Raw genomic sequence first — 21,934 nt, 5'->3', positions numbered from 1 at the left:
AATGCTTCTCCATCTGTAACAGTGATACAGAAAAGAGAGAATTTCAGCAAGTGCAGCTTCTCTGACTCCTACAGAAACCTGCAGCTGCTAAACTTTCCTTTCTTGTCGAAGGCAAAAGAATACAGCCCACTATTGCCTCCACGGCTGCTGACACTTCTCTACATGCTCTTTCCTCCATGAAGACATTAGGAACCCTGTTTCCAAGTGACAATTGATGGAGCAACTAAGGGCCAAGCTACACGTGATGAATGACACTTGCCTGGCAAGTGAACAGACTCGCGTGTTTTCCTCCCTGTTCACTTGCCGTTCACTTGCTCTCCACTTGATCAATACACGAGAGTCTGTTCACTTGCCAGGCAAGTGTCATTCGTCATGTGTAGCTTGGCCCTATGAGACAATATAGCTATAACGTAAATAAAAATATAATTTAAGTGTCCTGGGATTTCTTCCAAGGAATCCTGGGAATTATAGTTTGGTTAGAGATTTCTAATCCACCCACCAGAACTACAGTTCCCTGGGGAGACAGAAAATTTAGTTTCAATCTTTAGTCTTTAGATCTGGGATGGCTAACTGGTGGGCATTTGGTGGGGGCTAGGCTGTCCTCTCGCCGGTCATACCACTGAAGACCGTCCACCACCCATGCAGGAATTCATAAGTGTGGCGCAGGGCATGATGTAAGAGCCAAGCCCTGTGTCTAAAATGCTGTATTTTAATATTTATATCTGCCAGTTGAGAAATTTTATTGTATATGGAATAGTGTTTTAATGTTTATTTATAATGTTTTTATTGTTTTTAAACTGCATGTTACAAATTGTATGCTGTTACACCGCCCTGAGCCCGTCTGACAGGGAGGGCGGTCTAGAAATGCAATTAAATAAATAAATAAATAAATAAATAGGAGCTTGGCCATCAGGCCTGGCCTGGGAGCACTTTCATCATGTGACATTCCCCCCCCCCGCCCCAGTAGCTCTACCAAATTTTGATTAAAGTACGATCAAATATTTGCACATAGTTTCACTCATAATAAGTTTTGAAGCTTCAGACAAAAAAAGGGCTATAAAAATGGGGAAAAGGAACAAAAATGTTTTCAGATATTCAATACAGGGAAGAGAAATTCTCTACTTCAGTCTTCCATCTCTTTCTAATCTTTTTTTTTACTGAATTGTATAATGAATTTTATTAAGAAGAATTTTTTCATAATAATAAAAAGACAACATAAAACAAAAAGAGAAGGAAAAGGAATATCTACCAAAAAAAGAGAAAGAAATCTTTTTAAAGATTTAAAAGCCCTCTCAGCCCAGTTATAGCAAACTTCTACATGGAACATTTTGAAAAAACAGCTCTAGAATCAGCACCCCACAAACCTACAGTCTGGTTCCGGTTCGTAGATGATACCTTTATCATTTGGAGCCACGGTGAGGAGGAATTGATGGAGTTTTTAAACCACCTCAACAATATCCATCTGAACATACAATTCACCATGGAGAAAGAAATCGGGGAGAAACTTCCATTTCTAGATACCTTGGTCATCCGCAAAGCAGACTTTCAGTTAGGTCACAAAGTCTACAGGAAACCAACTCACACGGATCGGTACTTACACAAAAACTCCAATCACCACCCTTGACAAAAAAGAGGCATAATAAAAACATTAGTAGACCGTGCAAGACGGATATGTGAACCGCACTTTCTCAACGAGGAAACTAATCATGTAACCAACGCACTTCAAGCAAATGGCTACTCCAGAAATGAAATCAGAAGAGCAAGTAAACCAAGGATAAATCAAACAACTAAGGAAAAACAGTCTCCCACAGGAAAAGTGTTTTTGCCATATATCAAAGGAATCACGGATCAGATGGGAAAGCTTATGAAAAAGCACAACCTTCAAGCAGTATTCAGACCCACCAGAAAAATACAACAGATGCTACGATCAGCAAAAGACAGTAGAGACCCCCTCACCTCTGCAGGAGTATACCGCATACCCTGCAGCTGTGGACAAGTGTACATCGGGACCACAAAGCGTAGCATCCAGACAAGAATAAAAGAACATGAAAGACACTGCAGACTTATCCATCCGGAAAAATCAGCAGTGGCTGAACATAGCCTAACTCAAACAGGACACAGTATCCTATTCCAGGACACTAAAATACTGGACAACACTTCCAACTACTTCATCAGACTGCACAGGGAAGCCATTGAAATTCATAAGCATAAGCACAATTTCAACAGGAAAGAAGAGACTTTAAGAATGAATAGAGCATGGTTTCCAGTCCTGAAAAACACCAGGCTAACAAAACACTCTATACCCGACAATAGCCCTGCAGAGAAGATTAGCACTTCAAGCACCAATCCATATGCAAAAGAACCTCTTCAGGATACAGTGAAGCCTCCCTCCATTAGCATTCCACACCCTGGGAAACTCTTACAGGATGACTCAGCCCAACCCCAACGCTCCTGAGTAGATATAAATGACCTGCCAACATCTTTTCCACAGTCTGACACTGAGAGATCTCTGTCTTTTGGTGCTACACCTCTGAAGATGCCAGTCACAGCTGCTGGCGAAACGTCAGGAACTACAATGCCAAGACCACGGCTATACAGCCCGGAAAATCCACAACAACCTTCATTCTCCGGCTGTGAAAGCCTTCGACAATAAATCTTTTTAAAAATTAGGAATAGTTACCAATTTTCTGTGTGAAAAGGTAAGTGGATATTACACGATATACCCTAACTCCAAATTTATCCTCATCTCTTTCTAATCTTGCGTCCTATATATAAATATCACAAACTTGAATGTAAATTTACACCTGAAGGTGAGAACTCTGTAACTGTGATATCCCGATGGATACGGACGGCGCACACACAGTTAAGGAGGTTGGTTATTTATGTCGTGGGACTTTTTTAGACTAGATGTTATTTGGCCTTTTTCTCACTGCCTGGATCATTGGTTGGCCTAATAGAATATAGAAGTTGGCCATTCCTGGTGTGGCTACCCCCCATAACCTCATTCTTTAGATGAGGCACATGCCTTGGGTTTCATTACCTCCTACCTCAGCTGTACCCTCACTTCTTCCAGTATGTCATTCCAGTATGACATGATCAATTCTGGGTTTTTAAAAAACAAAGTGCTTAAAGATATACTACAAGCAGTGCAGCACTCTGCGATCGATGTCAGCCATATTGGCTCACGACCTTAATGGCTCTTTACAGCCAGCATTCCCCTCAGGTAGCTAGAAAGGAATGAAGGAGAAATTCCCCACATCAGGTGATGTCATTGCTATGAAATCATCTCCATCCTACCTCTCTCTCTTAGACACCACAGTTGAGTATGTTGCTATAAATGGCAAGATGTCATCACCAAAGAGCCTTTGTTAGGAAATTCTCTTCCCAGCCAATATGGAGTCACTGCTCCAAATATCACACTTCAAAGGAGCTCAGCTCAGCATCCTCAGTTTCCAAATGTAGGCCCGTTCAGCCTTGCCGTATCCATTAAAGCAAGTCTCCAGTGTTCAGGCCCTTTCAGGCTCTTGTGCCCATTTGTTTCCAGGCATAATTCAAAGTGCTGGTTCTTTAACCTTCGAGGCCTTAGATGGCTTGGGGCCACGATACTCAAAGGACTGTCTCTTCCCATATCATGCAGCTCTAGGGTTGGGAGCCTCCAGGTGGTGGCTGGAGATCTCCCAGAACTACAACTGATCTCCAGGTGACAGAGAGCCAAACTACAAGTGACGCCTGACACAGGTTGGACACTTGTCAGCTTCCCTCAAGTTTTGATGGGAAATGTAGGCATCTTGGCGGAATGTTGGACAAGTGACAGTTGAAAAGTCCATTGGACAACAGCCGGAGAGCCAAGCTACAAGACCAGGACGCCGACATTCCCCATCAACACTTGAGGGAAACTGACAAGCGTCCAACTGACAAGCGTCATTCGTCACTTGTAGCTTGGCTCTCAGAGATCAGTTCCCTTGGAGAAAATGGCTGCTTTGGATTTTATGGCATTATACCATTCTGAGGCCCCTCCCCTCCTCCAACCTTGCTTTCTCCAGGCTCCACCCCCCAAATCTCCAGAAATTTCCCAACCTGGACCTGGCAACCTGATGCAGCTCCAAGTTAATTAATTAATTAATAATAACTGCACTTATATACCGCTCTTCTAGACACACTAGTGCCTCACCCAGAGTGGTGAACAAATTAGTGTTATTATTATCCCCACAATACAGCTGGGGAGCTGGAGCTGAGAGGAGGGGCTGGCCCAAAGCCACCTCCTGAGCTCATGGCAGGAGTGGGATTCCAACCAGCGGAGTGCTGGTTCACAGCCGATCCACTTAACCACTGGGCTACAGCAGCTGAAAATCCGGGGTGTGAAACCTGGAGAAGGTGGATTTTGAGGGATGGAGGAACCTCAGCAAGGTATAATGCCCTAAGTTCACCCTCCAAGGCAGCCATTTCTGTAGCCTGGAAATCAGTTGTAGTTCTGGGAGATCTCCAGTCACCTACTGGAGATTGGCAACCTTATGTCCAGCTCACAAGTTAAGATCTGTGTCACAAGCCCTGCTCTCTACACTCCCATCTTCAGAGGTCCCTCAGTAGGGGCATCCCCCACTCCCACCATGTGGCCCCGCTACCACTCACCTGGCCAGTAGAGGGGAGGTGGGTGCATAGGCCTCCGGGGCATGTTCCTGGGGCACATGACAACACTCCTGAAACTGATGTCATCATGCCACCCCAGGAGCGCTCCCATGCTTTGCAGCAGGCCCATTTGGGCTCCCAGCCCCTGCACAATGACGTCACTTCCCAGCCCCAGTCATCGCATTGCTGCAGGAGCACGCACAGAGTGCATGCGCAAAGATGTCCCCAAAAGTGAGTGCCAGGTCCCCCCTCCCCCCAGGAGGGTAAGTGGACTTGGCAACTCTAGGTAGGTAGCAACCAGAAACAGGGCCTTTTCAGTAGTGGGCCCTTGCGTGTGGAACGCCCTTCCTTTGAGGCTTACCTGGTTGCCTACGTTACTTTCTTCTAGGCCCCAGGCCAAAGCATCTCTGCTCACCCAGGCTTTTAATTAAGAGGTTGATCTTTGTCTGCAAATTCATTTTTAAGCTGTTAGCAGTCTTTTATTATGGTCTGTGTTTATAGGCTGTTTTTTTTAATGCCGGATTTTAATCAATCGCTTTTAACATTTTTATTTTATAAGCTACTTCGGGCAGGTTCCTGGAGAAGTGGCATTAAAAAATTCTAAATAAATAATATGGTGCTAGAGATCCATACCCCAACCATTAAATAAAATTCAGGAATGTATATCAAATCTGAAACCATGACTACAGTTTGTCTGGTTCTATATGCTGTTTTTAATTTAAATGGAGTCCAATATTTACTTGGAAAAGTGCAACAACCAAAACAATGTATGTATTGGCTCTGGAAGACAAAGGTTCAAGTTCCGCTCAGCTATCCAGTTTTCTGAATGATCTGGGTCTAGTCTCCCCATTTCAGTCTAACCTACCTCACAGGGCTGTTGTGCAGAAAAGACAGGATCAACACTATGTAATCCTTTTGAGGAGGCATCCCGGGAAGAAAGGGTGGATATGTGTGAAAAATAAGTTCAAGAATACTTACTTTGAAACCAAATAAATCAAGTACTGGCTCTCTCTTTCCTGCCTGCTGTCTTTTTGGTAATATTTTTCTTGATGGGTTCAGCAGCTATGTACTTAGCTGTTTTGTTTATGCGCTTTGTAAACACCTTAATAAAATTTGTGTGTTGTCACTTTTTAAGAGCCGCTCCTTCTCAGAGAATAAAAAAATTGGCATTTATTCAGCAAGTCAAGTGTTCAGAACAATTCCCGTGTATTCTCTCTCTCTAGTTATTATGATTAACCCCATAATGCAGATGGGAATACTGAGGCAAAATTCTCAATCCCTTGCTCACCTTCTTGCAGTTCGCTGCTATGCATGTTTACTTGGAAATAAGTCACTAAAAAAGGAACTCTTACCCCTGATAAGCCCACCCTTAATATGTTCTCTGTTTTTAGGGGGAACCAGTCTTCTAAAGATATCCTTCCTTGCTATGTGTTCCCCAAATCTGATGGACCCATTTCCCATCCTTTGAGAACCCAGATGTTCTCTGCCCCAGCCTGACCAAGAGCCCTGTAAGGGAGGGAGGGACGGCATCATCTATGTGTAATTAGCCAGCCCAGCTAGGAACTGCAGCACACCTGTTCCCAGAAAAAGGGCTGGGGGGGGGGATGCTGAAGTCACAGACTACCATCATCCCAAAATCACCCCCGCCCCTCCCCCATGCATCATGACATCATCTATGTCCCCTGCCCCCCACCTTATAGAGCGGTGATCTCCATCTGGGCGGCCTCTCATCTCCCCATTGGCTGAGCAGAGCTGCCTGTCATCCCTTAAAGTAGGCGGGCACCGCAACGCTCTCCCTGTACTCTCCCCCCAAAATCTGAGACTTCAGAGCGTGACAGCTGGCAGCAGGAGTTGGACATTGAACCCCAGCGAGAGACGCCAAAGCCCCGCTCAGCTACAGGCAAAGCAGTGGGTGAGTGAGCCTGGGTACCACATTCCGTCGCTTGGGATGCGGTTGCCGGGGGAGACGGGATGCAGGAGGTGGGAGGGGAAAGCAGCTAGGTGGAAAGTTTCCCCGGTTTTGTCCTCTGTAACTGACCTAATTCCTCAGCTCCCCTTTCTGGATCCCTCCATTGTCCTTCTAGCCAATTAATACTTTCTTCTTTCCTTTTACCCATCCTCCCCTCCCTTTGGGATCTGCACCACCCCCTCTCCTGCTCCCGATCCAAGGATACCGTCTAGGGTATCCCTAGCTTCCAGCCCACCTTCTCAAACCTCCTGAGGTCCCATTCCTTAGCTGGAACTGTAAATACAGCCTAGGAGTTCCCGAGTGCTTGCACAGCGCTTTCCCAGGACATGAAATCTGATCCAACCCTCAGCAAAAACTGGTGTCTCCCCCCCATCAGAAGGTAATGGGAAGGGGCCTTGGGGGTAATTTTGGTCACTCTCCTGTGGGTGACAGAAGCAGCTATATCTGGAATTGGGCAAAAGAGCTCCTTAGAGCTATCCTAAATGCTCTCAGTTGGTGCCCCAAGGTAGGGAAGGGGCTGGAAAGCAGGGCTTTGGGCATCAATCAAAGCCTGCAAGGTAATATAATTAATGACATTTAAAGGCTGCATTTTGACTTAATTTTCACCCCCCCCCCATGATACTACAACGACTGTGTGGGCCATCTGGAAGTCATTATAACAAGTCCCTGGTTTCTTTCCAAGTGCATTAGTATTAACTGAACAGCCTGAAAATGTATTGAAGTGCTGGGAGTGTCAACGAGCAGCATTTCAACTCTGCCGTAATGTATGCGCTGGTTAATGGAATGGCAAATGTGCCTCCCCACCCCCCACCCCCGGCTCTAATAGCAGTAAGAGAAGTTTCTCAGTCGTGCTTTAGGCTAAAATCTAGCCCTTGGAAAAGAAAAGATTTTACTGGAGGGAAAAAAACCTGGGCTGAATTCCTGAAGTTGTATCAAAGCTCGGTGAGAAGTACAGGGTTTAGTTAGAGGAGGTGTCTACTGGTAGGCAGAACTTCTTGGCTCTGTCCTGGCAGGTGGAATAGAATGTGGGTCCAGTGGAAGAAGGGTCAATAGCCCCTTCCAAGAAAGAAGCCTTGCTTTGAAAGAGGAAAGCCCAAGGAACTGGGCAGGGTAGCCATGTCTTCTGCTCCTTTGGTATAACATCCAGTCTATTGCATTTGGTAAGCAAAGTGATACTAATCTGTACCTGTGCAAGTTTTTTTGTAAGGGTGATGGATTTCCACTCAAGGGGGTGTATTGGTCTGTAGTCGAAGAGCAAGATCTGGCTCCAATACCGTAAATCGGGGTGGCCTTTAAGGTACTATTGGACCCAGATCTTGCTCGACAACTTCAGACTGATGTGACTACACACCTCAAACTATCTTCTGCTCCTATGACCTTTGCCCGACCCCTTCCTCTATTTCTCGTCTCCACCTTTCAGTTTCATCCTCTAGTAACGCAGGAGCAGAACTAATTTCACATTAGAGAAGGCACCTCTCAGGACGTGAAGGGCAAGACCAGTCCTTTGATAAGGACTGGTTCTTCTCAGGAGGTGCCCAGTTAGTGCAAAAGACTCATCAGGTTTAATAGGGAAAAAAAGAGTGACAGACAGCTAGCCAGCCTCTCTGTTGATTAGACACCAATAATTGGAAGCTCATGGGATAAAAAACCAAAGATGACCCTTGGGATCAGCAAACATCATTAATCATCTTCTACCCCATTCTGGATTCCATGTAATTCTGCCATCCCCTCAAATTTCATTGATTCAGTATCAATTTTTGTCTACGCTCCCCTTTCTTCCTCCCTGTTGTGATGTGACAGATCTGCATTCTGAACAATTTCCCGAATGTCCTTCCTCGGGGCTGTTCAATTTCAGCGTCTCAGCCCCGTCAGAAAAGACGCCCCATGTCTTACAGATAGATCGGAAAGGGTCCAGGAGAGAAAGAGCTATGAATGCCAAAGCTGAGAGGGAAAGTTGAAAAGGAGCCGGGCAGGGAGTGACGAAGGATGCTTTTGTATGGGAAGGATGAACGCTGTGCAGAAAGGGCGATCGGTACTCCTTGAGGCCACCTAGGGGTCAGCGAGAGTGAAATAGGCTTGATAGCCCATGCTAGGAAAAGAGCAAAAAAGAACTTTGCTGCAGACATCAGCCGTCCTTGCTGGATAAATATCTACCCAGAAAGGTTGGCGATGGAATTATCTTCACAGAGTGGTGAATCTCTGGAGTGGCAAAAACTCCCTTGTTCTATGATGGTCGCCGTTGTTTACTCCCAGAAGCAATTTTGTATAATTTTCTGTTTATGGTTTTAGTGCATTTCTCCCCCTGTCCCCGCACGGCTAATTCTCGAAGTCATCTCTCTCCATTGTTTAAATTCTGTGCTGTACCGTTTTTATCTCTTTGTTCTAATACTTGTTGGTGGTCCTTCCAGCCAAAACGCCTGAGGCGATGCCAATCGTTCAAAAATAAACAAGAAATCGCAGTACAGCATCAACAATACAGATGTTAGATTTGAAAAGAAGTCAGTCGGCACTAAAATCCCAGCCAGTGCTGCAAATGCCTGTGGGAATAAAATCTTTAATGGACAGCAACAGCAAACGGGCATGCCAGGCAACTGGAGGCCAAATCCAGCCCCTAATTTAGGTAGTACCATTTTAATCTCATCGTTCCTCCAAGAAATTCAGGAAGGACAGTGCATGTGGTTCTTTCTTCCCCATTTTATCATCTCAACAACCCTAGAAGGTACACCAGGCTGAGAGAACATGACAGTCACAGGTTTCGTGGCTCTGTAGGCATGTCTCCCAGAACCTAGTCCAACATTCTAACAACTTCATTATGCTCTGATATACTGATTTACATTTATACCCTGCTTTTCTCCCTAATGGGGGATGAAAGCAGCTTATAACGTTGTTCTCTCCTCCAGTTTATCTTCCCATCAACCCTGTGAGTTAGGTTAAGCTAAGAGAAGGGTGACTGACGAAGAGTCACAAAGTGAGTTTTCACGGTGGAGTGTCAATCTTAGGTCTCTTAGATCCTAGACTGATGCTCTAACCACTGCACCCTCACCTCAGACAAAGGAAATGGGCTCTTTAACTTTTCCCCTCCAGTTATGGCCAGTCATCTCCCTCCAGTACACAAACTAAGAGACACCAAGTATAGGAAGTAGCAGAGGCGCTCAAAGGAAAGGCACTGACGAGGGGTTGGACAAGGAAGGGGATTAAAGACCCACCCTCCGTCTCAGTTTGGCAGAATGAGTCTGTGAGCAGAACCAAAGTTACTAACTGTAAAGATGTTGCCCCCTAAAACAGGCTTCTAAAGGTATAAGTTTAAAACTTTGGTTCACGCTTCTGTTTGTGCAGGCCCGGGCACAAAAATTGTACTGCCCTGTTGATAGAAACTTAGTATAACTTAGTTATAGCTGACTGATGGCAACCCTTGGTGGGGTTTTCATGGCAAGAGACGAACAGCGGTGGTTTGCCATTGCCTGTCTCTGTATCCCTGGTCTTCGCTGGAGGTTTCCCACCCAATTACTAACCAAGGCCAACCCTGATTAGCTTCTGAGCTCAGATGAGATCAGGCCCACTTGGGCTACCCCAGGTTAGGGCAATAGAAACTTAATGGGATATAATAGGTGATATTATTTATGTCCATGAGCCAGTTTGGTGTAGTGGTTAAGAGCGGCAGGACTCCAATCTGGAGAACCAGGTTTGATTCCCCACTCCTTCACTTGAAGCCAGCTGGGTGACCTTGGGTCAGTCACAGCTCTTTCGGAGCTCTCTCAGCCCCACCTACCTCACAGGGTGATTTTGTGAGGATTTCGTGTAAACTGCTCTGAGTGGGTGTTAAGTTGTCCTGAAGGGCAGTATATAAATTTAATGTTATTGTTGTTATTATTATGAAAAGCTTGAGCTGCCCAAAGCTTCCATTAAAGGATCAGGCTTTTTTTCTCCTGGCCAGTTGGTAACCCGACATGGGTCTTTCACCCTCTATCATCCTGGCCTACCTCACAGGTGAGCTGTGAGGATAAAACGGGGAGAAGGGGAAAGAGACCATTTCAGTTCCTTGGAGGAAAGACAACAAGACCAATAATTAATTAATAAACAAAGAAACAAATAAATAAATGTTCTACGAGATAACCAGCTCGGTGGCCTGGAAAAAATACATGACGTTTGGCTTCTGTCCTAGCTTTGGCCCTCATTCTCCAGTATCTTCAGAGTCCACCTGAATCTACCATTTCTGCCCAGTGGTGCCTCCTTTGGCGTTCCCTCCACCCCACCCAACTCCAACTGGACTGAGGGCCACAGGCTGTGGAAGTCACGTGGGGCAAGAAAAGCAAAGAGCTGCCAGAACCCCATGACCTGGACTGCTTCGTGCAGCCTCCTCCAAGCGTGGTGGGAGTTACCAAGGGATACAGTGGCGATGAGATGATGTAGGAATTGCATTTGAAGTGTCCACACTTTGTTGCGGCATTTGAGAGGGCGACCTGGTACAATCGCAGATACACACTTGTCAGTGTGTGTCGGGGGGGGGGGGGGGAACCACTCTGCTCAGAAGATAGTCCAGATATTCTGGTTCCCTTCAGGCCCAACTTGAATCACAATGCACTCAGAACCAGGCCAGGAGGGGGGCACACAAGAAGTCTTAGCTGCCTTTTCCAGAAAGCTGTACAAGTTATTCTTCAAATTCCTCTACAATCAGATTGGTTTGTTTGTTTGTTTGAGGGCCAAGCTACACATGACGAATGACACTTGAACGGCAAGTGGATTGAGTGGAGGGCAAGTGAACAGGGAGAAATACACTTGCCGTTCAAGTGTCATTCGTCATGTGTAGCTTGGCCCTCAGATACCCTGTTCTCCACAAGGACACAACACGGCCGTCGTTAAAATAATAAAACCCTAAAACAGAAATCATATAAACAGTCGGACAATGTAAAATTGATCACCCAGAAGCATTCCGTTCCATTTTTAAAAAAAATACACCCTTAGAACTAAGAAGACTTATATTAAAATAAATACAGTTAAAGTGCAACCAAACTTCTATTCAGTTCACACTATTACCGGTCCAGAAATCCATAGGGATTTGCAAAAATTCTCCAGAATTTTCCATCTCTCAGGGATTTTTCTGAATCATTGGCTTTTATTTCCCCAGCCCCTCCGAAGGGGGAGCGAGCATTTAAAGGCAGTTTTTAAAAAACAGTTGACAAGAGAAACTGAATGGCTTTCACTGATGTGGGGTTATTTTTCTCCTGCGGATCCCAAAACCTTCCAATTCCAAACACACCCTCCAGTGACCCTCAGAGTTTAAGCTCTGAAATTTCTCCTGGCAGCTGTTCTTTCTCTGGATTAGCATCAGGGCAAAGCTCGACTGAAATAGCAGGCTTCTCCACTGGGCAATGATATACATCTCTGGACTGTGATGTGTTTAAAACCAGTCACACCGACCATATCTACCTATCAATTATCATATTTACTCCTAGCTGTCCATTTTCCGCAAGGAAGAAAGCCCCACCCTGCGTATTATCCATTGAAAAAGCTCATTTGTTTGAAAAACAAACAAATCTCAAATTGCTCTTTTACGTTTGGGCTTTAGAAATAATGAGATGTTATTTTTGATAATCCAGCCATTTGTTTATTTATTTTATATTTAAATTCTAGCCCTAGGAAGAACTCTGCCTTTATAAAACAATCAATCTTCGTTTTTCTTTAAACACTGCATTTATTAAGCATATACATTAAGCACTATGAAAGCGTACAAACCTAGTCCGTAGAAATTTCCCCCAAAATGATTCACCTGTGTGAAAGGGTGACACCCTTCCAACCATGAAATATTCCCTGTTTCTAGGGTTGCCAACTGCTTGAAAAATCTCTTGCCCCCTTAACAGAAGCTTAATAGGATATTATTTACCAAGTGAGGTTATTTACCTCCGTGCCATGAAAAACTTTAGCTGCCTATTTCCACACACTGAGCCTCTGTTAAAGGGACAGGACTTCCCCCAGGCCCGTTGGCAACCATATTTGTCTCATAACTTAGATTTGTTTTCCAGACTACCTTCCCAAGTGACTGCTTGTTTGTCTTGAATACTCTGTGTGGAACAGTGAGGAGGGTACTGAAGGAGGGAACTGATTAGAGATAGGCACGAACCGAAATACAAACCAAAATTAAGCACAAACCAGGCCGGTTCATGGTTCACGAACCATGGTTCGTCAGATCCCATTTCTGATGAATTGCCACGAACTTTTAGGCTGGTTCGTTTGGTTCATTTTTTGCAGACAGCCTGGTGCCAATCAATCAGTTTCCTAGGCAACAGAGGATGGACTTCCTGCAGACCTTCTGCTGACCCGGAAGTGAACTTCTGCTGCCCCAGCAGTGACCTTCTGCTGGCCCAGAAGTGATGATTTTCTGACCCCGGGTGTGACGTTTTCACAAACCAAACAAACCAATTCGCGAACCAGGGGCAGGTTCATGAAAGTTCGTGGTTCGTGAAATTTGATGAACCACGAACCACATGGTTCGGTTTTTTCCCAGTTCGTGCCCATCTCTATTACTGATGCCCCAGTGCACCTAACCTGCACCAAGCCATCAGCTGCATGGGAATTGACTGGCATTGTCACCAAGACCGGTGCCAGTCTTAGCTGGGTCCAAGCCAAACCCTTGTGGCGTTGCTGCCACAAGAACAGAACAAGGGGTTTGGCTTGAACTTAGCCAGGGGCTAGTGTGAGCCCAGGAGAGGATGGGTGTACCTTGCTTGGGGCAACAAACTACTTTGAACTGGCCTGGCTTTGATCATTGCTTTCCGCTGCCCTCATTTATAAGGCAAACATCATGCCCTGAATGTTAGATGTAAAAAAGTACAGTTTCCTATAATCATAGTCTACAAAATGCCAGCTTTCTAGCAAGCATGGGGATATACTTCACATCTTCCATTTCAAGGGAATAGAAAAGAGCAAAAGTCCAGTTGCACCTATAAGACTAACAAAATTTGAGGTAGGGTCTGAGCTTTCGGGAGTCACACAGCTCACTTCTTCAGATTCATATGGGTAGCTGTGTTAGTCTGTCTGTAGCCGTAAAAAAGAGCAAGAGTCCAGTAGCATCTATAAGACTAACACAATTTGTGGAAGAAGTGAGCTGTGACTCACAAAAGCTCAGAACGTACCACAAATTTTGCTAATCTTATAGGTACGAATGGACTCTTGCCGTTTTCTACTGCAACAGACAAACACGGCCACCCATCTTGATCTATTTCAAGGGAGAAAGATATAAATATATAGTAATCAGTGTGTCTTGTTCTGTAGACGTGGATCACAATTCAGCTTTTGGGGTGGTAATGTTGTATCATAACTATTTGGGGGCCACACCTCGGGGTCTTTGTTTTCAGGGACATTGGCCCCATTCAGATACCTTGCGCAACTTGTATTCCAAATTTCAACTTTCTAGTAAATGTAGATGTTCTTCAGTTATTTTGGGATAACACCTTAAATCTCTTACACAGAGAGAGAGAGAGAGAGAGAGAGAGAGTAATCAGGAGATCACAGACTTCATGTGTCCTAAATTTTTGCAAGAGCACCTCCTCTCATAGGGGTAAGAAGAGTTGCATCTATTGGAATTTCTTTCTGCACAACTGCTAAGGGAACGCTGTTCTCCCGTATGTGACTCCAGATAACAGCCCCTTCTTCAAAAAGTGAAAAAAAATGAACTTAGAGGAGTCAATCACCAACTGGGCTGAAGTACATCTGAACTCCTCCCCCACCAAGACACATATCTTTCTGGTGTCTGCAACTCTGAATATTGCAAAGCTTAATGTATAGACACTATGCATCTAAGGGCCAAGCTACACATGACGAATGACACTTGAACGGCAAGTGTATTTCTCCCTGTTCACTTGCCCTCCACTCAATCCACTTGCCGTTCAAGTGTCATTCGTCATGTGTAGCTTGGCCCGTAGTCCACTGCCCAAGAAGGTCGGACCAGAACCAATGGGTTGAAATTAACTCAAAAGAGTTTTCGGCTAAACGTTAGGAAGAACTTCCTGACAGAGCGGTCCCTCAGGCTTCCTCAGGAGGTGGTGGGCTCTCCTTCTTTGGAGGTTTTTAAGCAGAGGTTTGATGGCCATCTGACAGCAATGCTGATTCTTTGAACATAGGCAGATCATGAAAGGGAGGGCAGGAGGGGGTATATCAGTGCTTAGTTCTCGTGGCCCCTTCTTACATGCCCAGGGTAAGGCCAATCGCAACCTTGGGGTCAGGTAGCAATTTTCCCAGGCCAGTTTGGCTAGGGATCCTGATGGTATTTTGCCATCTTTTGGGCATGCAGTAAGGGTCACTGGGTGTGTGTGTGTGGCAGGGGGGAGGTAACTGTGCATTTCCTGAATTGTGCAGGGGGTGGACTAGATGACCCTGTAGGTCCCATCCAACCCTATGATTCTATGATTCTATGATTCTATGAAATAGCAGCATCTTGGCTTGTTGTTGGAAAATTAAGACTCCAACTGACCCTCCCAGGGCAAAATGTTCTAAAGACTGGGCACATGTCCAGAAAATGAATACCACAGACACATTCCTCCAATAAGAGCGGACATCCCACGCAAGTTTAGCAGCCAGGTGCTCAGACATGCAACCATGTAGATGAGTTCAGTGCACAAGGCTGTTTTATTAACCACCAAATGCACAGAAAGATGCAAAGGTTCTCAGCCTTTTTTTAAGAGGCAAAGGAAAAGTTATAAAGATGAACATCCGCACGGGAGACCTGAAATGCCTACAATATTACACCCTGGAACAAGCCCTTGAATTGTGCAAGGTCAAAAACCTGGATAGCAACAGCAGCTCTGTCATGTAGAACAAGGTACCGTACCATAGCAACATGAAAGGAAAAACGCAGCCACAAAAAAGAAATGGGAGTTATTATTTTTTTGTGTGTGTGGCACAAAATAATATGCTTGAGTTCTGAAAGGGGGGGTGCTTTTAGGCTTTTGCTGAAACGTGGTAAGCCTGGACGGATCCACTCATTTTTGAGGAATACACACGTCCCTCTTTAAAACTTTTCCAGTAATGGTTGGCTTTGTTCTAGCAAGTGTGACATTCTAGGCAGGGCACCCACCTGGCAAACCACCTCTGTTAGTCTCTTGCCATGAAACCCCCACCAGGGGTCACCATAAGTCATCTCTGACTTGAGGGCACTCTATACACACACAGAGAGAGTACATCCCCCCATTTTGAGTGAGAAATGAACAAATGTCACATTGTACAAGTATCGAGATAGAAAGAAGGGCAGAGATCTTGTTGCTTTAGCAATTGAGAAAAAGAGAATTTGGGCAGCCTGTCTCACCCCAGGGTGAACTCCAAATTCCCTATTCTGTACACTCATTGAAACATCCACTTTTGCACCTTGTTACTCTAGCTGGAACAATTCACTCATGCAAATAAGCACAGCGTAAAAAAAATGCAAACACAAGAGCACACTGTACATTTCATGAATGCATACCCATAACTTCGCCGTGCACATTCATGCACTCACACATCCTATATGTTTTTCTAGAAGAGGGTCAGCTCAGGGACTGAACTGATGGAGAAGAGAAAAAAAATCAATTATTCAAGAGTCCCAATTAATATTCATAAGCCTCCGGCACCAAACTGTCAGAGACGAGGAAGAGAAACAAGAACAAGCATTTGCCTGATGGAGAGGGAGCCCTTGTTTTCATCCCCCAGATCTATACCAATTAAGGTTGCCAATCGGCCTGGAGAAAGGCATCCTGCCCCTTTAAGAGAGGTGGAAGGTGCAAAAACGGGCAGTTGAAGCTTTTTGTGGCACGGAGATAAATCACATCCCATTAAGCTTGTATTTAAAAGATAGGGCATTTTCTACAGGCCAGTTGGCAACCCTTTAGCTCACGCTCTTGCAAGTCGGGGCCAAGAGCGGCCCTCTTCATACACTACAAAGTACACAGGTCTGGTCTGGTGAGGTCTCCACTTTGTCTCAGGCGTAACATAATAGTGAGGGCTTCTCCTGAATTCTTACATGTGTTGTGCTCAGTTAGATTCAGGACATGGCAGGGCTTCAACCTTCCTCCTGGATTTCTGGATGTCATCTTGGCCTGATTCAGCCTTTAGATCCAGGCTTCATCAAACTCTGGCAGGAACAAATAGTTTGGCAGGCTGTGTGGCAAAGTGATCACCCAAGGACTCTAGCTTTTCCATAAACCCACAGATCACTCACAGATCAAGTCACAGGGAACACATATGTGGCTTCCACACAGGTTTAAGCGTCTGGGAGGCAGGAGGTAGGCTGGCAGTTGGCCCGTCTGCACGACAGCTTGATTACCATGGCTAGGATCTCCAAGTGGGACCTGGAGTTCTCCCGGAGTTACACCTGCTGTCCTGATGAAAAAGTTCAGTTCCTCTGGAAGAAATGCCAGCTGCAGAGCACAGACTCTGTGGTATACCATAGAATCTGCCCTCTGAAGCTATGGTATACCATAGAGTCTAGGAGAAAGTCCTAGAATGACATCACATCTCCCGTAAGCTCCGTCCCCTCCTCAAACTCGTTCCCCCCCAGGTACCATCCACAAAACTCCAGGAATTCCCAAGCTAGAGCTGGCAACTCAAACTACGGCCCCCCAGTGACCTGTTGTTGATGATGATGATAATAACAATAACAACATTCAATTTATATACCGCCCTTCAGGACAACTTAACACCCACTCAGAGTGGGTTACAAAGTATGTTATTATTAGCCCCACAACAACAATCACCCTGTGAGGTGGGTGAGGCTGAAAGAGCTCTGAGAGAGCTGTGATTGATCTAAGGTCACCCAGCTGGCTTCAAGCGGAGGAGTAAGGAATCAAACCCGGCTCTCCAGATTAGAGTCCTGCCGCTCTTAACCACTACACCAAACTGGCTCTCACTAGTTAAAAAACGAGTACTTCTAGAGACAATGTGGTTTACTGGTTAGAGTGTTACAGTAGGGTACGAGAGAGACAGGTTCGAATCCCCACTCTGCTATAGAAGCTGCTGAGTGACGGGGCTGGTCACACACTCTTAGCCTAACCTACTTCACAGGGCTGTTGTGAAGATAAAGTAAAGAAGGGGAGAACATTGTAAGCCACGTTGGGTCTCCATTGGGGAGAATAGTGTGGTGTAAATGAACTAAATAAAATAAAAAAGAGTGTTTCCTTTGCAGCTGCCTGTATCCCCCACCCTCAATTCCAAGTCAACACACCAAGCTGCATCAGTGGACAAGCCGTGCCTCCTTCATCCAGGCACTGCTAACCTGAGCCCACCTGCCTGGCCTTCATTAGCCAGGAGGGACAAGGGACTTGGCTGCCTCTGTTAGTCTTCACTACACCAGGCATCCTGTCCACTTTATGTAATACAGACCATGTGGCCGGAAGGCAGAAGAATTCAAAAGACAGGCGTGGCAGCAGTTTGTCACTTTGGTGTAGTGGTTAAGAGCAGCAGGACTCTAATGTGGAGAACTGGGTTTGATTCCCCACTCCTCCGCTTGAAGCCAGCTGGGTGACCTTGGGTCAGTCACAGCTTCTAGCTCTCTCAGCCCCACCCACCTCACAGGGTGCTTTGTTGTGGGCAGGGGTCATTTCGTAGAAAAAGAGCTGGAGGAACTCATTAGCATAACTCATTAGCACAACTCATTAGCATATGCCACGCCCCTTGATATCACCGGAAATGTGTCGTTAGCATAACAGATTTGCATATGCCCTGACATCATCACCTATCCTGGCTGTTTTGGATACAATCCTGGCCATTCAGGGCTGAAATTGGAACCAAAATGGCAAAAGGGGGCTGAAAATGGCCGAAAAGGGGCCCAAAATGGTCAGGATTGGGCCACTGCTGAACAGGAGAGTGATCCACCACCCATCAGAGACCCGATCCGGGCCGTTTCAGCCCCAATCCAGGATGAAATGAGCCCAAAATGGCTGAGAGTCAGGTGGGCAGGGCCACCTGACATGTGACCTCTTTGGGGAACTGCCAGAACTGTGTTCCAGCACGTTCCCCCTCGAAATGAGCCCTGGTTGTGGGGATAATAACATACTTCGTAAACTGCTCTGAGTGGGTGTTAAGTCGTCCTGAAGGGCGGTATATAAATCGAATGTTATTGTTATTATTATTATGCTCACAGTCACACATAGGGTTGCCAATATTTATTTATTTATTTATTTATTATATTAGATTTTTAGTCCGCCCTCCCCGCCGAGTGGGCTCAGTGCAGAGCACAACATTTTAATTTACATAAACAGAGATGCGAAGTCCAGGTTGAGAAATTTCTGGAGATTTGTGGGGTGGATCCTGGAGAGGGTGGGGCTTGGGGAATGGAGGGGCCTCAGCAGGATATAAGACTATACAGTCTACCCTCCAAATAGGGTTGCCAGCCTCCAGGTGGTGGCTGGAGATCTCTCGGAATTACAACTGATCCCCAGGCCACAGAGATCAGGTGCCCTGGAGAAAATGGCTGCTTTGGAGGAGGGTGGAGTCTATGGCATTATTTCCCACTGAGGTCCCTCCCTTCCCTAGACTCCACTCTCTCCAAGCTCCATGCCCTAAATCTCCAGGAATTTTCACACTTGGAGCCAGCAATCCTACCTCCAAAGCAGCTGTTTCCTCCTCTGTGTTCTGGAGATCAGTTGTAATTCTGGGGGTCTCCAGGCCCCACTTAGAGGTTGGCAACCTTAATTGCCAAGCTTGTATCTCTCCGAAGCCTCAGACAACAGCTGGATGGGTGGATATTAGCCAATGAGGCTTCTCTCCCATGAAAAGCTTCGCCAGCTGGTTGCTGCATAACAAGATGTTGTTAAGGCCAGAAGATCAAGCCAGGTCATTTTTTTCCACCTTGTTTTTTTCTTTTAAGTTGGCAAATCGCAAGCTACCGTGCAAGCTCATTATGTTTTTTCATGCTTCGGGGTTACAGCATTGCTGACAAACAACATCAATAGCAGAGGGGGGTTCTCAGTGCGCGCCGTGTTGTAGCAACGTGTGTAGCTGGTCTCAGAAGTCGGCGAGATCACACAAGGCTGGGGTCCAGACTGGCTGGGGGGACAGTCTGTGGTTCAGTGGTAGAGCATCTGCTTTGCATGCCAAAAGCCACGGGCACCACCAGTTTAAAGGCTCTTTGCCTAAGAGCCTGGACAGCAGCTGCCAGTCAGAGCAGACAATATTGACCTCGATGGACCAACAAGCTGATTCAGTATAATTCAGCTTATGGTCAAGTTCTCGTTTCAGCGAGTGACTTAGGGAGTCGTGCAATTTTGTCCTTACACATACACACAGCACTTGTTCATGGTGCATAGAAAAGCTGGGAGAACAAGAAATTTATCCCCGTGAAACTGAAACCTTGGCCACCAGTGTCAGTCGAGACCACTGAATACCTAACAAAGGACAGGACATCAGGAACTGGATGGAATACTAATAGATCTTTTACAATCAAAACCAGAAGTTTCATTGCCTCTCTTCTATGATAAATAACTCGGGGCGTCTTCTTTCTATCTGGAAGAAAGCTCTGGGGGTACCGATTTTGAAAAATAAAGGGGGAAGGCAGGACCCTCAGAACAATCGCTCAGTTATAAAAAGATTAAATAAAGCGATTTATCCCATCACACCGGATTTATGAGACCCAGGAAAGAGAGCAGGGGGGCAGAAAACGCTGAATGAAAGAGAGCATGGAGGGATACGCACAGGGCTTTTTAACCTGGGAAAAGAGGTGGCGGAACTCAAGACCGCACAATGACGTCACTTTGGGACAGCTGGAACAAGGGGGGAGTTTTTTAAAGTTTAAATTGCCCCCGGTGAAAATGGTCACATGGCCAGTGGCCCCGCCCCCTGATCTCCAGACAGAAGGGAGTTTAGATTGCCCTCCGTGCTGCTCGGTGGTGCGGAGGGCAATCTAAACTCCCCTCTGTCTGGAGATCAGGGGGCGGGGCCACCGGCCATGTGACCATTTTTAAGAGGTTCCAGAACTCTGTTTCACCATGTTCCAGCTGAAAAAAAGCCCTGGAAACACATCTGTGTTCCCTCCGTGGCTGGGGAAAGCCCTCCTCATGGGAATCTATCCAGCTTCCTCTTCTTTAGGCACCAGATAACGCTGCCCTGTCTGCCTTTGGTTATACTTGTGGTGCTCTGGCATGCTTCCCACTCCCTTTCAAGCAGGTTTGGATTGTTTCGTGGTTTTCATCCAATCTGTGGTTTTTCTGCTTGTCGTTGGACGTGACATTCTTCCTGCTCCCTCTTTGGATCTTAGGATTTATAGCAGCGTATTTTATGGACTGTAAGCCAACTCGAAAGCGACGCATTTTATTTTATTCACTTATTTATTATGTATGAAAATATTTATGCCCTGCATTTCCTGTGCGAGTCAAAGTGGCACACGGGATTCTGAAACTTTAAAAAACAGACAACATTGGGTAAAAACCCAATTCACGCCCTTTCCGAAACAAAATACCTGCTGCTTATTTATTTATGGGATTTATTTGAGAGATGATCTCTGGGGGGGAAATAGTACTTTGCCATTTCCATCCTAGATGGAAACAGACCTTCTTTAAGATGTGAAAGAGAAGGGTCCCATAACATTTGTGGAGAAGAGGGAACTCGAGCAAGGGTGAATTTTTGAACCCCTGTTTGACAAAATTAGATAAAAGGTAAAATTACACTACTTTGTTCCACCTTGCATCCAGGCACTCTAAGGAGGTTGCCAGGTCCAGGTTGGGAAATTCCTGGAGATTTTGGGGGTGGAGCCTGGAGAGGGTGGAGTTTGGAGAGGGGAGGGGCCTCAGAATGGTATAATGTCATAGAGTCCACCCTCCAAAGTAGCCATTTTCTCCAGGGGAACTGCTCTCTGTCACCTGGAGATCAGTTGCAGTTCTGAAAGATCTCCAGCCACCACCTGGAAGCTGGCAACCCACTGTGCCCTGCAGATGGGACCTGTCACGCACAAAACAGTGGCTGTGACAATATGCACAGCCATGCCTGTACAAGACTAGAACTCTCACATCAAAACAAAGCTAAGCAACAAGTAGAACTTGAACCGAATCCAGCCACAGGGAGGCTAGCAGATGATCCTGCTGCAGCTTCTCTGCCCCTTTATAACACCTCAGTTTCCCTCTTTTGTACTTGCCCTAAATAGTTCTCATACAACCAGGGGAGAGGATTTCCCCCCGAAAACATCCGTTATCTGTGTGGGAAGCGAGCTTTTTGGGGAAAGACTCAATCTGCCGCACCAGCTGCTGCCTTTCATTGCAGCCTGCAGGGGCACACAGTTTGGGGCTGCCCCTTCCTTAAAGCGATCAGAGGCAGAGGAGGAAGGGGCTTCTCTCTCTTAGCAATTAGGCTTGCCAAACTTTTGCTGAAGAGGACGATCTGGGC

At 45.9% G+C, this 21,934-nt stretch overlaps 1 protein-coding gene across 1 annotated transcript in view; it reads left to right on the top strand.

Annotated features, from left to right (window-relative positions):
- Nucleotides 1-6,473: 6,473 nt before the first annotated feature.
- Nucleotides 6,474-21,934, top strand: part of LOC129346351 (leucine-rich repeat neuronal protein 1-like) — a 32,746-nt gene continuing 17,285 nt past the window's right edge. The window contains exon 1 of the mRNA XM_055003701.1: nt 6,474-6,538. The gene's annotated coding sequence lies outside the window, so the exon portion shown is untranslated. The remainder of the gene's footprint in view (nt 6,539-21,934) is intronic.

Source organism: Eublepharis macularius, chromosome 19, assembly GCF_028583425.1.
Source record: "Eublepharis macularius isolate TG4126 chromosome 19, MPM_Emac_v1.0, whole genome shotgun sequence".
Lineage (NCBI taxonomy): Eukaryota > Metazoa > Chordata > Lepidosauria > Squamata > Eublepharidae > Eublepharis > Eublepharis macularius.
This window is presented reverse-complemented; position numbering and strand designations above follow the sequence as displayed.